At 46.4% G+C, this 12,403-nt stretch overlaps 1 protein-coding gene across 6 annotated transcripts in view; it reads left to right on the plus strand.

Annotated features, from left to right (window-relative positions):
• The first annotated feature begins 592 nt into the window (after positions 1-592).
• The window catches only part of SEMA4D (semaphorin 4D), a 99,565-nt gene continuing 87,754 nt past the window's right edge, over positions 593-12,403 (plus strand). For 3 of the 6 annotated variants that reach the window (XM_037374420.1, XM_037374421.1, XM_037374416.1), the window contains exon 1: positions 593-745. The gene's annotated coding sequence lies outside the window, so the exon portion shown is untranslated. Of the gene's footprint in view, positions 746-815; positions 903-1,149; positions 1,252-5,783; positions 6,162-12,403 lie in introns of those variants that run through there. The other 3 variants (XM_037374418.1, XM_037374417.1, XM_037374419.1) reach the window with 3 other exon arrangements.

Genomic DNA, 12,403 nt, shown 5'->3' on the forward strand with positions numbered 1-12,403 from the left:
CGCCAGTGCTCCTCTCCTTCTCCCAAGCGGCTCCCTACGGGGCCCGCACTCGCCGGTGCCGCCGGTGCAGCCGCCCGCCGCGGCGCGGGAGGCGGTGCCGGGTCAGGGCTGCCCCGCGGGCCCACCCGCCCGGGCCGCGCCGTGTGACAGGTGGCACCGGGTGCGAGGGGCCGCGGCGGCAGCGGCACGGCCCGGCTGAACCGCGGGGGCATCGCAGCTGCTCTGGGTAGAGGCGCCTCGATACCTGCGCGGGCCACGCAGCCCTGGATGGCCGCGGGGGGCTGTTGCCTGTGCCGTGAGCGGGGGCGTCATCGAGCGGGCGCCATCAAACTGTTGCTCTCTGGCCCCTCCGGCCGGGGCCTACAGAGATGCTGCCGTTAACGGGGGATGCGCCGGCGTAGGGGGGAGGGAAACGAAACAACGCCCCCCCAAACCCGGCCTGTATTGAAAAAAGGGCGGAGCCGCCCCCCGGCCGAGCCCCGCCGGTGCGGAGGCAGCCGCCCCGGGCCCCCCCGCGGCGAGCGAGGGCCGGGTCCGCCCCCCAGCACCGCGGCCCTGCGCGCCCGCCCCCGCCGCCATACTGCGGGGCAACCCAAACTAGTTACACACCGGCACCAACTCCTCCTCCCGCCGCCGCCCTGCCCCCGCCGCCGCGGGGAGGAGGGGGCTGCACCGCCCAGCCGGCAGCGGGGAAGGCGCCGAGGCAGGCGGGGCCGGGCAGCGCAGCGCCGGCGGACCCCCGCAGGTAGGAGCGCCCGGCGTGGCGGGCTGCGCCGCCCGGGGCCGGGGGAGGAGACGGGGGCGGCGGCGGCGGCGGCGCGGCGAGGAGGCGGCTTCGGCGGCAGAGCGGTGGCCGCCGAGGCGAGCGTCTGGCCGTGCCCGCCGCGCCTCCTCCCGCCGAGGTGGGTGCGGGGGCTGCCGGGGCGGCGGGCGGGCTCCCCGGCGGGTGGGCGGCGGGGCTGGGGGCTGCGCCGCGGGGGGCGGTGCCGGCGCACACCTGCGAAGCGGGGCATCCTGCCCGGTGGGGCCGAGCCCGGAGGCGGGCTCGGGGAGGGGGCGCGGCGGGACCCGGCGCGGGCACGGGCAGCCCTCGGCGGCGGCGCGGCCGGAGCGGGGCGGAGGAGGAGCCTCTCGCAGCGAATGGGCGAGGGCTGCCGGGTTTATAAACGTGCGTGTCCCCCGCCGCCGCCGCCGAGCCCCCTGACTCCGGCGGCAGCGCCGCCCGCCCGACCTCAGCCGTGGCTGTCCCAGGTGCGTCCCCGGCGCGGCGGGTCCCAGCGGTCAGCGGGGCTGGCGGGGGCGGGGGGCGTCTCCTGGGGGCGGTGAGCGCGGCGGGCAGGCGTTCTCGCCCCGCCGGCGGGCGGCCCGGTCGCTGGCGGGCGCCAGGCCAGGTTACCGCTAACGTGTGCGGTCGGGAGCCGCCGTCCCGGGCTCGACGCGTAGCGGGACGCCGTGGCGGGTGCTCGGTGCTGGGAGACCGGCAGCGTGTGTTCGAAGAGCTGCATTATGTTTTAGTTGTCAGGAGAGTTTAAATCGGGTCTGCACAGAGGTGCCGGGTGTGCGAGGGACGGGCACAGTGACCTGGGAGTTCCAGTCTGTCCCTGTTCGCCCCCGGCTGATAACGAGGGGATGCCGTTACTGCTCCGTGGGGATGCGGGCTGTTCGGCGGCGTTCTCTGCGTGTGCGAAATCACGCAGCATCGGTGTTGGAGGGAGGAGGAGTGAGTGGATGAATGCAGCGATTGTAACTTTATTGTTGCAGCTCGTTTCTATTATGTGACTGCCATTAGCAGGGAGGGGAACAGGAGCTTGTTCTTGTCGTGCTGTGGGAGGGAATCTGATGGATGGATCTGCAGGTTGAAGGGCTTTTTCATGCCTGCTCTTGGGTTTCGTGCTGAAACGTTTTCCTGCCGCCTTTTTAGCTCCTGGCAGTGTGATCACGTACCTCTTGCAAGGAGATAGTTCAGCTGAGAAATGTGAAACATCACCTTTAAGTCTGTGACACCTAGGCATTTCTAGTAGGCTCTGGAAATCAATATAGTAGCACAGGCTTTTTAATTAATAAGAAAAGAAAATTCGAGCAGGAATTGGTGTAAGCTGTTGACTTCTTTATGGCGATCAGGCTCAGAAATAGCTACTGACCTCATGCTCCCTTTTGGATACCTATACAGAGGTTTTGTTTGAGAACTGTTTAATGACTTCTTTTATTAGAAAGTGTGCGAGCTTAGGCAGTGACACAAGTGCACCTAAAGGAAACTGCGCTGGCTGTGGGGATGGTGTATGCAGGGGCTGTGCAGGAGTGGGGTATTATTTACAAACTCCTTTAGAAAAGGGCAGTGTAAGAGAATTGAGTAGCTGGGGGTGGGGTGGGGGCAAAACACATGTGTATTCAGTCTTCTCTGCTGTGCAGAGAAGCTGTGGATACAGTGTGCTGTCTGGGATGGGCAAGCTATGGATGGGCACTTAAAATTCCTTCAGGTGGCAGAGGTAAGATGTAGGCAGCTCTTCACTGAAAGCAAATGAGTGGCAAGGGAATAGGTTTCTATGTCTATGTTCGTCAAGGAAAAAAACCAGAAAGCTTTGTAAATGTGGAGCTGGATTGACAGATGAAGTCTGTCTCTACTGGGATTTCTTGGTTTAGGGAAGAAATAATTCACACACACCCCCACCCCCTCGAAGCAATTACTCTTTGTACTTTGTGATGGTCAGGGGTTGCAACAGTCTGCTGACAAAAGCAGCTTGCATTCATACCTACCAAAACAGGTCTATAGCTGTTGTCTTCACCCACCCCCTACCCCCCCGTCCCACCTCTTCCTTTAAGAAACAAAACCTGTGGTAGCTGGTGAGGAGGACAGCAGCTTCTCCCACAGTGAGTGAAGCACTTGATGTGAGTGGATTTATTTAAAAACTGTAAGACTCTTTCATAGATTTTTATGGATACTATCAGTACATTTGTGCCTGGAGACTTTTGTTTAATGTGCTGTGTTACCCTCCCTCTGCTGCTGTTATAATTTGGTACCCTCTCCTTCCCCAGTATAAATAGCTATTACATTAAACACTTGATAACCTTTTGTTAACCTGCGCGCATGGATACAGCTGTGCCCTGCCAAAAGTGTGAGGCTTTATACGACTTAGAGGTCCTGCAAGAAGGAGAGATGGTCTGGATGCCCTGCTGCTGCCCTTGTGGGTCTGTCTCCCACAAGAGTGACCCGCCTTGTGCAACTTCTTACTGGGGAGGAGCTGGAGACCTCTCAAGAGGATCTTTGAACTGCCCATGGCCACTTGGCTGGAGTTGGAGTCTGCGCTGTGCTTGCTCTGCTGCATGCTCTCCCCCAGCCATCTTAGGAGGTGCATGTTGAATGAACACTTTGATGTTAAAATGCGTCGCTTTAGATGTTTTTGTGCAGTGAAATGAGTGGGGGTCTCTTTCAGTCATACCAAAATTTATTCTTGATCTGGGCTGCTAGTGTTAGATCTAATATTTGCATATGCCACCTAGTTTGCAAAAGGCATTGGATAAGTTGGTAGATGGTTGTGCCTCACTGATTCTAAGGATGGCTTTCCACAGTGGGACTCCTATTTAAATCGGTGGCAATAACCTGTGTTAAATATGCTCCAGGATTTTATGTTGTCTTTGAACTCCTCAGATCTGGCTTTTTTAAATTTTATTTTTATTTTCTCCAGGAAAAATGGACTCTCAAGCCACAATTGTTGCGATAGGACTTTTGCAGATAATAAGAAAATAAAGTATTTCCCACAAATGTTCAGGGATGTGACTGTTTATCCCATTTTTTGCTGTGCAATAGTAACTTGAAATGAGTAGTGACAGAGAAGGAAAGGTGTAGTTGCCAAGGCTGACTAACATTTCTTGTAAGCCTTCGGTGCTTGCAGGTATTGGATCTGGTAAATATTTATGTTCTATGATTTAAATGAGTTGCAAAGTAGTTTCTGAAGGTATGTGACCATGAATGGACACTGATCTACTATGCTTCCCACTAAACTGAGGTTTAATTACTTGTAGACGTGACTGAGGGTTTTTCACAGTGTTTTACTGCACAAAGAATGCACAGAATGGTAATATATTCCAGGTGGCATGTGACAATAAGGATGGAGATTTAAAGGTGACAACAAAAAGAAGCAGAGCAGGTCACGGACTTTCCCTGAGTTGTCCTTTAAAGGTTCCTTTTTTTATACCTGTATATAAAATACCGCAGTGGAAATTTTAAAATGAGCATTCAGATTTTCATTATTGCGGTAATACTAAACAGTTTTGAGGTGTTCTTTGTTTTGTCTAATACTCAGCTGCTGTGTGCCATGTTTAGTTAGCTGAAGAAAGCGTGCCCAGTTGTGAGGTTGTATAATAAAGGAGCTGGGGCAGTGCTTTTGGCTGTTTTATTTGTTTTTGTTTCCCTGAAGCTTTCCCCCTCCTCCCATCTAACTGGTCACTTCTCTGATGATAAAGCAGTATTTTATAAGGCCCTCTTCATCTGGCTTTGCATGGTCCTGTGCTTGAGTGTCTTGGTAGGTAGGTGGAAGTGTATGGAAAAGAAAGAGGAAGGTCCCACTTATTTTACTGGGGTTTGAGTTTTGGGAAGGTGAAGTGTCTGCAGAGTTGCTTTTCAGTAACCAGTTGGCAACTGGTTGTGTGCCAAGAGGAGCCTGTGAATGCCAAAAGAATGCTGCTGCAGCTGCTGTTCAGAGTTAATTTACCTGTGCATTGATGTAGCCATACAGGCTGAGTGGAAGCTGTTTTAATTGTTTTCCTTCTGATATGAGCGTTTTGGCTTTGTTTCTTGGATGAGTTAATGAAAGGAAAGAAATTACTTTTCCTATTCCCACAACTATTCCATTTACAAAGCACCTACTATTTCAGGCTAATGTGTGCCATCATCTTGGATGGGGACGTAATAGGTCTTGCTGTCCAGAACTGGATTAACAAGGTCTTGCATTTTATTGCATTCTGTCCAAAAAAGCTTTTATGTTTTCTCTTTTATCTACCTGTAAAGTTTCAGGAATGCAGAGAGCTGCTCAGCTTTCCAGAGGTGCCGCTGCTGCCTGCCTTTGCTGCAAGGGAGGCTAATGCCTGTTAACAAGGGTGTTGTGTTCAACTTCAACTAACTGGGGTGTCCAGGAGCTGCTCTGTCTCCTCCTGCTCACACTAAGCTGTGCTGCAGGAAGCTTCTGGGTATGTGAGCACGTTTCTGAAAATGGCATGAGTAAATAAGGAAACACTTACGTTGGTAGTGTTGGTGCTTTTTTTTTGTTATGATGGAGTGAAGAAGAAAAAAAAGGCTCTTTTGAATGAGGAGGCATGCATGTTGTTTGTAATACTGTGAGTCTGAGATTTTTTGACTAGTGTTTTAAAGCACCAAACAGCAGCCTTTACTCAAGAATATGTTCTTACGCTGCTGGAGGGGGAAACAAAACATGGCAAATCAGTAGAAGCTTGGAGTATAGATGTGAGCAGATAAGGAACTTTTCTAAGGACAATAAAGTTAATTGAAGCCCCTGTATCAAGTTGAGAACAAGTTTGATGGTAATGTAGAAATAATACCCATTTTCCTGTCTTTCCTTCCTTTTCCATCTTTCTTTTTCTCTCTGTTCATGTACAGCAGGGAACTCATAATCCAGCAGGCATTTTCTGCATTAATCCTCTTAAAAAAATTAGTATTAGCCTATATATGAGGCAGGCCAAAGAGGATTGAACACTGTGCTGCAAAATTAGTACCTGTTGGCCTCATTGCAAGGACAGGCAGGTTCCTTCTTTCTGAAGAGTGGTTTTGGTGCTGTGCTATGGCACGGGCTTGAGAGGAAAACAAGCGGTCATGCGTTGTGAAGAGCTTGATTTGTGTGTGTCCCTGTGCAGGGTTGTGCATGCTGAGCAGATGTGTAGGTGGTAGGGCACTGATATGGAAGTGACTAGGAGATGTATGGAATTAGCAGGCTGGGAAATCCTGATGTCCTTAGTGCATCTGATTACTCAGCTGAGCTGGGAGACAGAAGAGGATATGCAAAGCAGGGGAAAGTTTATGGAGGCAGGCATTTCTGCTGGGAAAGCAGGCAGGAGAGTAGAAACTTCTGCAAACTTTGTTAGTCCTTTGCCACTATGCAACAGAGAGACCAGTCTGCAAGCGGAAGCAGGTCTGATGGGACTGCAGCAAGGTCAGACAGAGTGGGCAGGCTGGTGTCCCCCTATGTTTGAATATGGCCTGCTAGGTCCAGACAGCTTTGCATGCATTGCAAATGGCAGGGAGGGGAGGGGAGGGGGAAGAAGGTGGGGGGGGGGGGAAAATGCATGAAACGTGATTATAGCTCTTGCTTTGTTCAAGAGTAGTTTTCAAGAGCAGGCTTTAACTGTGTCTCTGCTGTTCTTCGTCCTCCCAATATAAAGCAGGAATTCTTCTTGCCCCAAATGATTGGGTTTTATATGCATGTGCTCAGTTGTGCTTGTTTTTTGTTGGTTTTTTTAATAAACAAATGATGCTCTATGAACTTTGTCATTGTATATACAAAAAGATGCAGAGAAAAGTGGATGCTTTTTTTTTTAATGTCTTTGTTCTCATTTTCTCTGAAAGATAATGTATTATTGTGGTTTGTTACTGGAAAAACAGTGCAGGGTGTAGGGAAGAAACCTAGAGAGGTGAAAGTTCTTGGATTTACGTTTGAGGTCTCTCTGTGTAAACTTGATGTGTTCTGGGGAGACCGGAAAGATACAGACTTTTTTTTTTAAAACAAAACGTGCTATGAATTTGTCTTAAATCAGGTCGTTGAGGTTGTGCTTGGCTTTGCTTAGGTTTGTTGTAGTTAAACTCGCAAGTTTGAAATACCTCAGAAGGAGCTAGCTGTCTCTTGCATTGTTGAGCATAATACAGGCTGGTCAAAGTTGGTGTGAGGACACACTAGATTTGGTAATTTATCTTTGTAAAATGCATTATTGTACCTTCCTGATTTGTAAGTGTTCCTTGTGACAGTAGGAAAGAATAAACCCGCTGTGCTTTGTGTTTGGGACTGTCACATGCAGGTGAGTAACACTGGTTTGTTCGCCAGAGTTACAGTAACTTGTAAGAAGGTATCTTGCTATGCTATTTCACAGTTAACCTTCTCTGTGCTTTTACCTCATCCAGCAGTGTTTGAATTTATTCAGAATACTTTTATTAAATCACATTTAAGAAATAAAATCCCAGGTATTAATTCAAACAGAACACGTGCATCTTCAGTGAAACCAGATGAGATTCCTGTCACTCACTTGAGGATGTAAGGAAGACAGTGTTTGTGGAAAGAGGCTATACTGTTCATTGGACCAACTGATATAATTGGGAAGGTCATGGCAATATAGACAGGCTTTTGGACAATCGCTCTTTTCCCAACCTAATCTAATAAAATACTTATCATCCTTTTCTGTATGCCTCATGTTGGATATTCTTGGTAGGTTCTGTAGTTCTTGCCAGACATTGGAGTGTGGGCCATGAGATACTTCTGTGTGCAAATCTGTACTTAATTTGAGTATGGTGAGAACTGTTTGCAAAGCATTTAGAAATGGAGGAGTGTTCTGCACACAGAAGCTAATAACCAGGGCCCTGACCTTGTTAGCAGGTTTGTGTGGGTGGAGCACAGCTGAGATGGAGGATATGCCTGCTGAGGTTTACCCATAGGACAGGGGCTTTACACAGGCATACTGTCCTGACCTCTCTCTCTCAAAAAAAAAAAAAAAACCACAAGCAAAAAAATTTCAATATTAACAGGGAAGTAATGTTTTAATTTATCATTTTGTATATAGAGTCTGCTGGAGCAATGCTGTACTCAAAGCTCTTTTTCTCTCCCCCATCTCTGTTGTTTCTCTTAGCAAAAAGTGTGTAAAATAGCCAGAGGCAAGAAATTATGGTTCCTGTTTCTAGTCAGCAATTGCATAATTACTAAGGATTTGCTAGACATGCATATGTATACCTACACAGATCCCCTTCTGTATTTGGCTGTAGATGTACCCTACCTGAAGGGTCCATTTATCAGAACATTAGTCTGTTGGAACTGTAGGTGTAAGGAAGATAACTTCAATGAAACTAATATTCCCACCCCCTGCAAGAAAGAACCCAAAACAACCAAAAAACCCCTGCAAAGCCACTAAAAAGTACCTGTCTTTTGCTAAGGGGTAAGAATTAATATTTTTTTCCTGTTAAAATCTAGTCTTGGATGAGAGAATGGCTTTTTTTCTTGAAATTACTGGGATTGTTAAAAATCTCTAGTTACATGTTTAGATGCTTGGCCCTATTGAAATACAGTTGAATGACTACATTTCTATTGTGTCAGTGAAACTGATAAACTGCCTTGAAAGGTCATCCTGATTATCTGCTAGGTAAGTGAGACATACGATGGCATTTTCATTTCACTTCATTTGCACAGGAATCAGTTCTGAGGGATTCTGTGACAAACCTGTAAAACAGACCTTTTTGTAGGCTTAAGAGTCTTCCTCCCTGTGCAATTCTGTTTCCCTAAAGAATTAAAAAACCCCAACCAAACCACAAGATGACCCGTATTTACACATTCACCACATATTAATTGTTTAAAATATTTGACTAGCTATCTTCAATGAGGGTGGATACTACTGAAATCGTTTTGTCTTGAAATATACAAATAAGTGAAGTGATTGTAAGTCTGTCTTGAATGTCTTATTAGATGCGTCTAAGAGATTTATTATTCCAATGGCAGAGGATGTGTGAAGAGTCTTTTATACAAAAACATATGGCTGTGTAAATTAAATGTATGTATTTGTATTTGCTGGTAGAATTCTAAGATGCTGATAGGGAGACATTCTCAAAAGGTTGAATTTGCCTATTTGGAACTGGTTTTGGTGGGTTATTTTGTTTTTTGCGTTTTGTGTGTGTGTGGTGTGGTTTTTTTTTTTAAGGGGATCTGCTTGCATCTGGCCTGAAACAGGCCTCCTATGTGCATAAATTTGATTGGCATCAAATGGTACATGCTGACATTCAGAAATTCCACTGAGGTTTTTAAGAACTTCTTTTTTCTGCTTTGGTACTTACAGCCACCAGGGAAAAAGTAGCCATTATTCAGAACCTCTCTTCTGTTCTCTAATTTAATTGTTGGCTTTTATGAGAGTTCAGTTCCTGTTGCTGCATGTCTGCCTCTGTTTTTCTTCATAACCTTCTGGAATAGGGCTCAGATTTATTATATGTCAGTTGCTTTGGAAGAAAGAAATTTCTCAACAGACTATTAAATGATGCTTTTGATCAGGTGAAACATCTTGATGGCCTTTGCACTCGCTGGTTTCTGCTTAGTGTTTGCTGAGGAGGCTGTACACATTGAAGATCAATTTGCTGCAGTATGAAGGATGGTGCCGAAATAGGTCTGGAGCGTATCCAGGGGAAGGGGCGACTGCAGCAGAGAATCGTTTGAGCAGGAGTAGTTAATGTTTGTGGAAGGTGAATGGAGTCGGCTGTGCTAATTTCTTATGCAGTAAATGGGCTTTGGGAGTCAAAGGTGTTAACGTTACCCTGTCATTACATGGTGCTCCATGGTGAAGGGAGCTTTGAGGTTCCCACAGAGAGATCTGGGCCTGCATATTTCCATGGCAACTGCCATCACTTACACATTTATAACCTTTGATTAAGGATACAAAAAGGAGGAGAAAACCTTTTAAATGTTACAAATATAAAGCTTTAACTAGGTCTTTCATTATAACAATATACCTTATTTACGTTCCTTGGAGCGTGGAGGTTTTATAAAGAATGCAGCTGTCCTTTCCCCATTTGGTAGACTTAGAGATGACATTTTGGGGCAAATGCAATGTTCTAGAGATGGCTATCTGACTTTGATCATAGCTGTGCTGACATCACTCCACCAGTCTCGTTGCAATTTATTTACATTAGTATATCTTGTACCAAAATTATACTTGAAGTCTATTATGCAAGGAGATTTTTGTCTCTGAGAAGAAGAGACGAGACCCCTAATTCTCTGTTGACTAAAACTTACATGAGATACACCCAAAATTATAGCCTCTTAAGCAGTATAGTGGCTAATAAACAAAAGCCTTATGTTAGTGGGGAGAGCAAGCTGTTTCTGCAGAAAGTGAGGCTTGCTGTTGGCTTGCAAAGGCTGTGTGGAAGGGCATGTTTATGCTTGGTGCATCTTCCCATCTCTCCCTTTTCTACCCCATCTCTCCCTTTTCTACCCCACCTGTGTGTTCTCGGAAGTATATTACTCCATGCTATGGTGGCCAGGCAGCAGTGCTGTGAAAGTAGTGTTCTCTGTTTAGGTCAGGTTTTCTCATGTCTGAGGCTCAGGTGTGGCATGGTGCAATTCCTGGGAATTTCTTACTGCTGAAAAGCAATGGGATTTTGGAAGAAAATTAACTGATTTTTCCAGGGGTTTTAATTCTGCCTTTTTTTTTTCTTGCCATCTGCCACTGTTTTTGAATCCTTCTTGTGGAGATGGAAAAATACTGAATTTACTAGTGGGTTTTGTGTTAATGCTACCAAAAGATGAACTGTACTGTCAGGACTAATGCAGTGGGAGCTTTGAAGAGGAATGAAATAAAGCTGTATTCTATTCCATGCCTTTAGTTCAGGCAGCTGAAACCTGGTTTTGCTTTGGACTAATCAGTATTAACTGCAGGTGAGGGCAGAAGTGGCTGGCCATGACTGACTCTGTGAGAGAACATGACAAAGGTAAAGGGGCTGCTTTACTAGGGCTGCCTGTTGAATTTCTCCAGCATTTCACCATCACTTTCAGAAGGAAGAGACGTATAGATAACTGCTAAGCCTAATGGCTTGTGATTGGTAGTTTGAATGGACAGGCCTGGCTATGGTTGCCAAAACGGGGTATTTTACTGCTGCAGGTGTATTGTTCCATCTGAGTTTCTAAGGCTGAGCACACTCTATGGTTATTAGTGGCCTTACGTGCTGCTTCTGCTGGGACCATGAAGGGCCCTTCATACTGCTCTTGTACAAACCCTTAACATTCCTCCATAAAGTTTTAGTACTAAAAGACCTAGTTGGTTACTGTGGAAAGTTCATAACAACGATGTAAATATGTCTGGAAAGTTCATAATACTGGGATATTTATAAGGATGTCCTCCATTCTAAAAGAAAACTTGGAGGAAAAATTAAAAGGCATTGTGAAATACCTTTTTTTTTTTCATCCAGGCTAGCTGTGGGTATTGATGCTGTTACTAATCTATGCGATTTTGGGTTAGGAATGGTTTTCAGTAGCTGTTGTAATATGAGCAAGTACTTCTGGCTACCCTGTGAAATAAGAGAAATAACTTGCTTGGGACCTAAATATGCTTTTGAAAAGCAGCAGCACAGAGAGGTCATCCTGATGTTGGGACTGTACGTCAGATGGACTCCTTAGCATAGTTACAGCATTTCCCACTGTTTTCATGAATCGTCAAGGTGGGGTTTGCCTCCTCCTCCCACCCCCAATGAGATTTTTTTTTGGCAACTTTTGTTTTTAACCAGAGTTGAACAGCTGCATTTTAAGCTGAAGCAGCTATTGCATCAAATTGCCTTACCACCTGTATGCAAGACATCATGGAAGTGTATCCAGTTACACCTATGAAGAGGGTGGTCATTTGTGTTCTGATGGAAGAGCACTCTCAGTAAAGTCCACAATCACAAACCCCTTTTCTAAGGTGGTTTTGTTCTAGTGGTTGTTCAGCAGAGAGGAAAAGCTGTGAGGTCTTCATCAGCTTCTGTGATGGGGCTTGAGAGTGCTCCCATACCTGTTGTGCAGTGCAGAGAGTGGATTGGGTCAGTGCTTGAGGAAAGAAAACCTTAATTACTACCTTACTTCTGTATCACTTGCATCTAAAATTTTAACTGCTATTTTAGGGTCTTCAAAACTTGTTTAGGAGCTTTGTGAGGCTTTATGTCCAGTGTCATCACTGAGAGAATAACAATGAGCAGGCTCCAGATAAATAGTAGTGTTTGAAAGTTCCTAAAGGACTGATAGAGATGTGTAGAGGTGAGGAACTGAGTTGTCAGAAATTAAGGATCTTGAAAGCACATATTGAAGTTTGAAAATGCGTACATAAAATGTGGGACAGACCCTGATGATCTAAACTCGTGCTTCCAGTTGGAAAGGTGCTGCAGCAGCTCTGAACTTGAGCATTCAGACGGTGAGGCTGGGGAGTCTTGGTGATCAGTTCATTCAGTGTCTGCCTGGATAACGCTTAGCTGGAATAGATATGTACATAGGAGATAATATTGTAGCCTTTGTTCTGAATGTGTACTTTTATATGTTGGCTTCTGAAAAATGTTTTCATGGTTCTACTAAAACGAGCAGCATAGATTTTAATCTAGTACTTTCATTACAGCTAGTAGCACCGTGAAAATGGTTGTTTAGATGTCCATGTAGGGTTGCAATTGCCACAGTGACTTCAGAAGTTCTTC

Source organism: Falco rusticolus, chromosome Z, assembly GCF_015220075.1.
Source record: "Falco rusticolus isolate bFalRus1 chromosome Z, bFalRus1.pri, whole genome shotgun sequence".
NCBI classification, from domain to species: domain Eukaryota; kingdom Metazoa; phylum Chordata; class Aves; order Falconiformes; family Falconidae; genus Falco; species Falco rusticolus.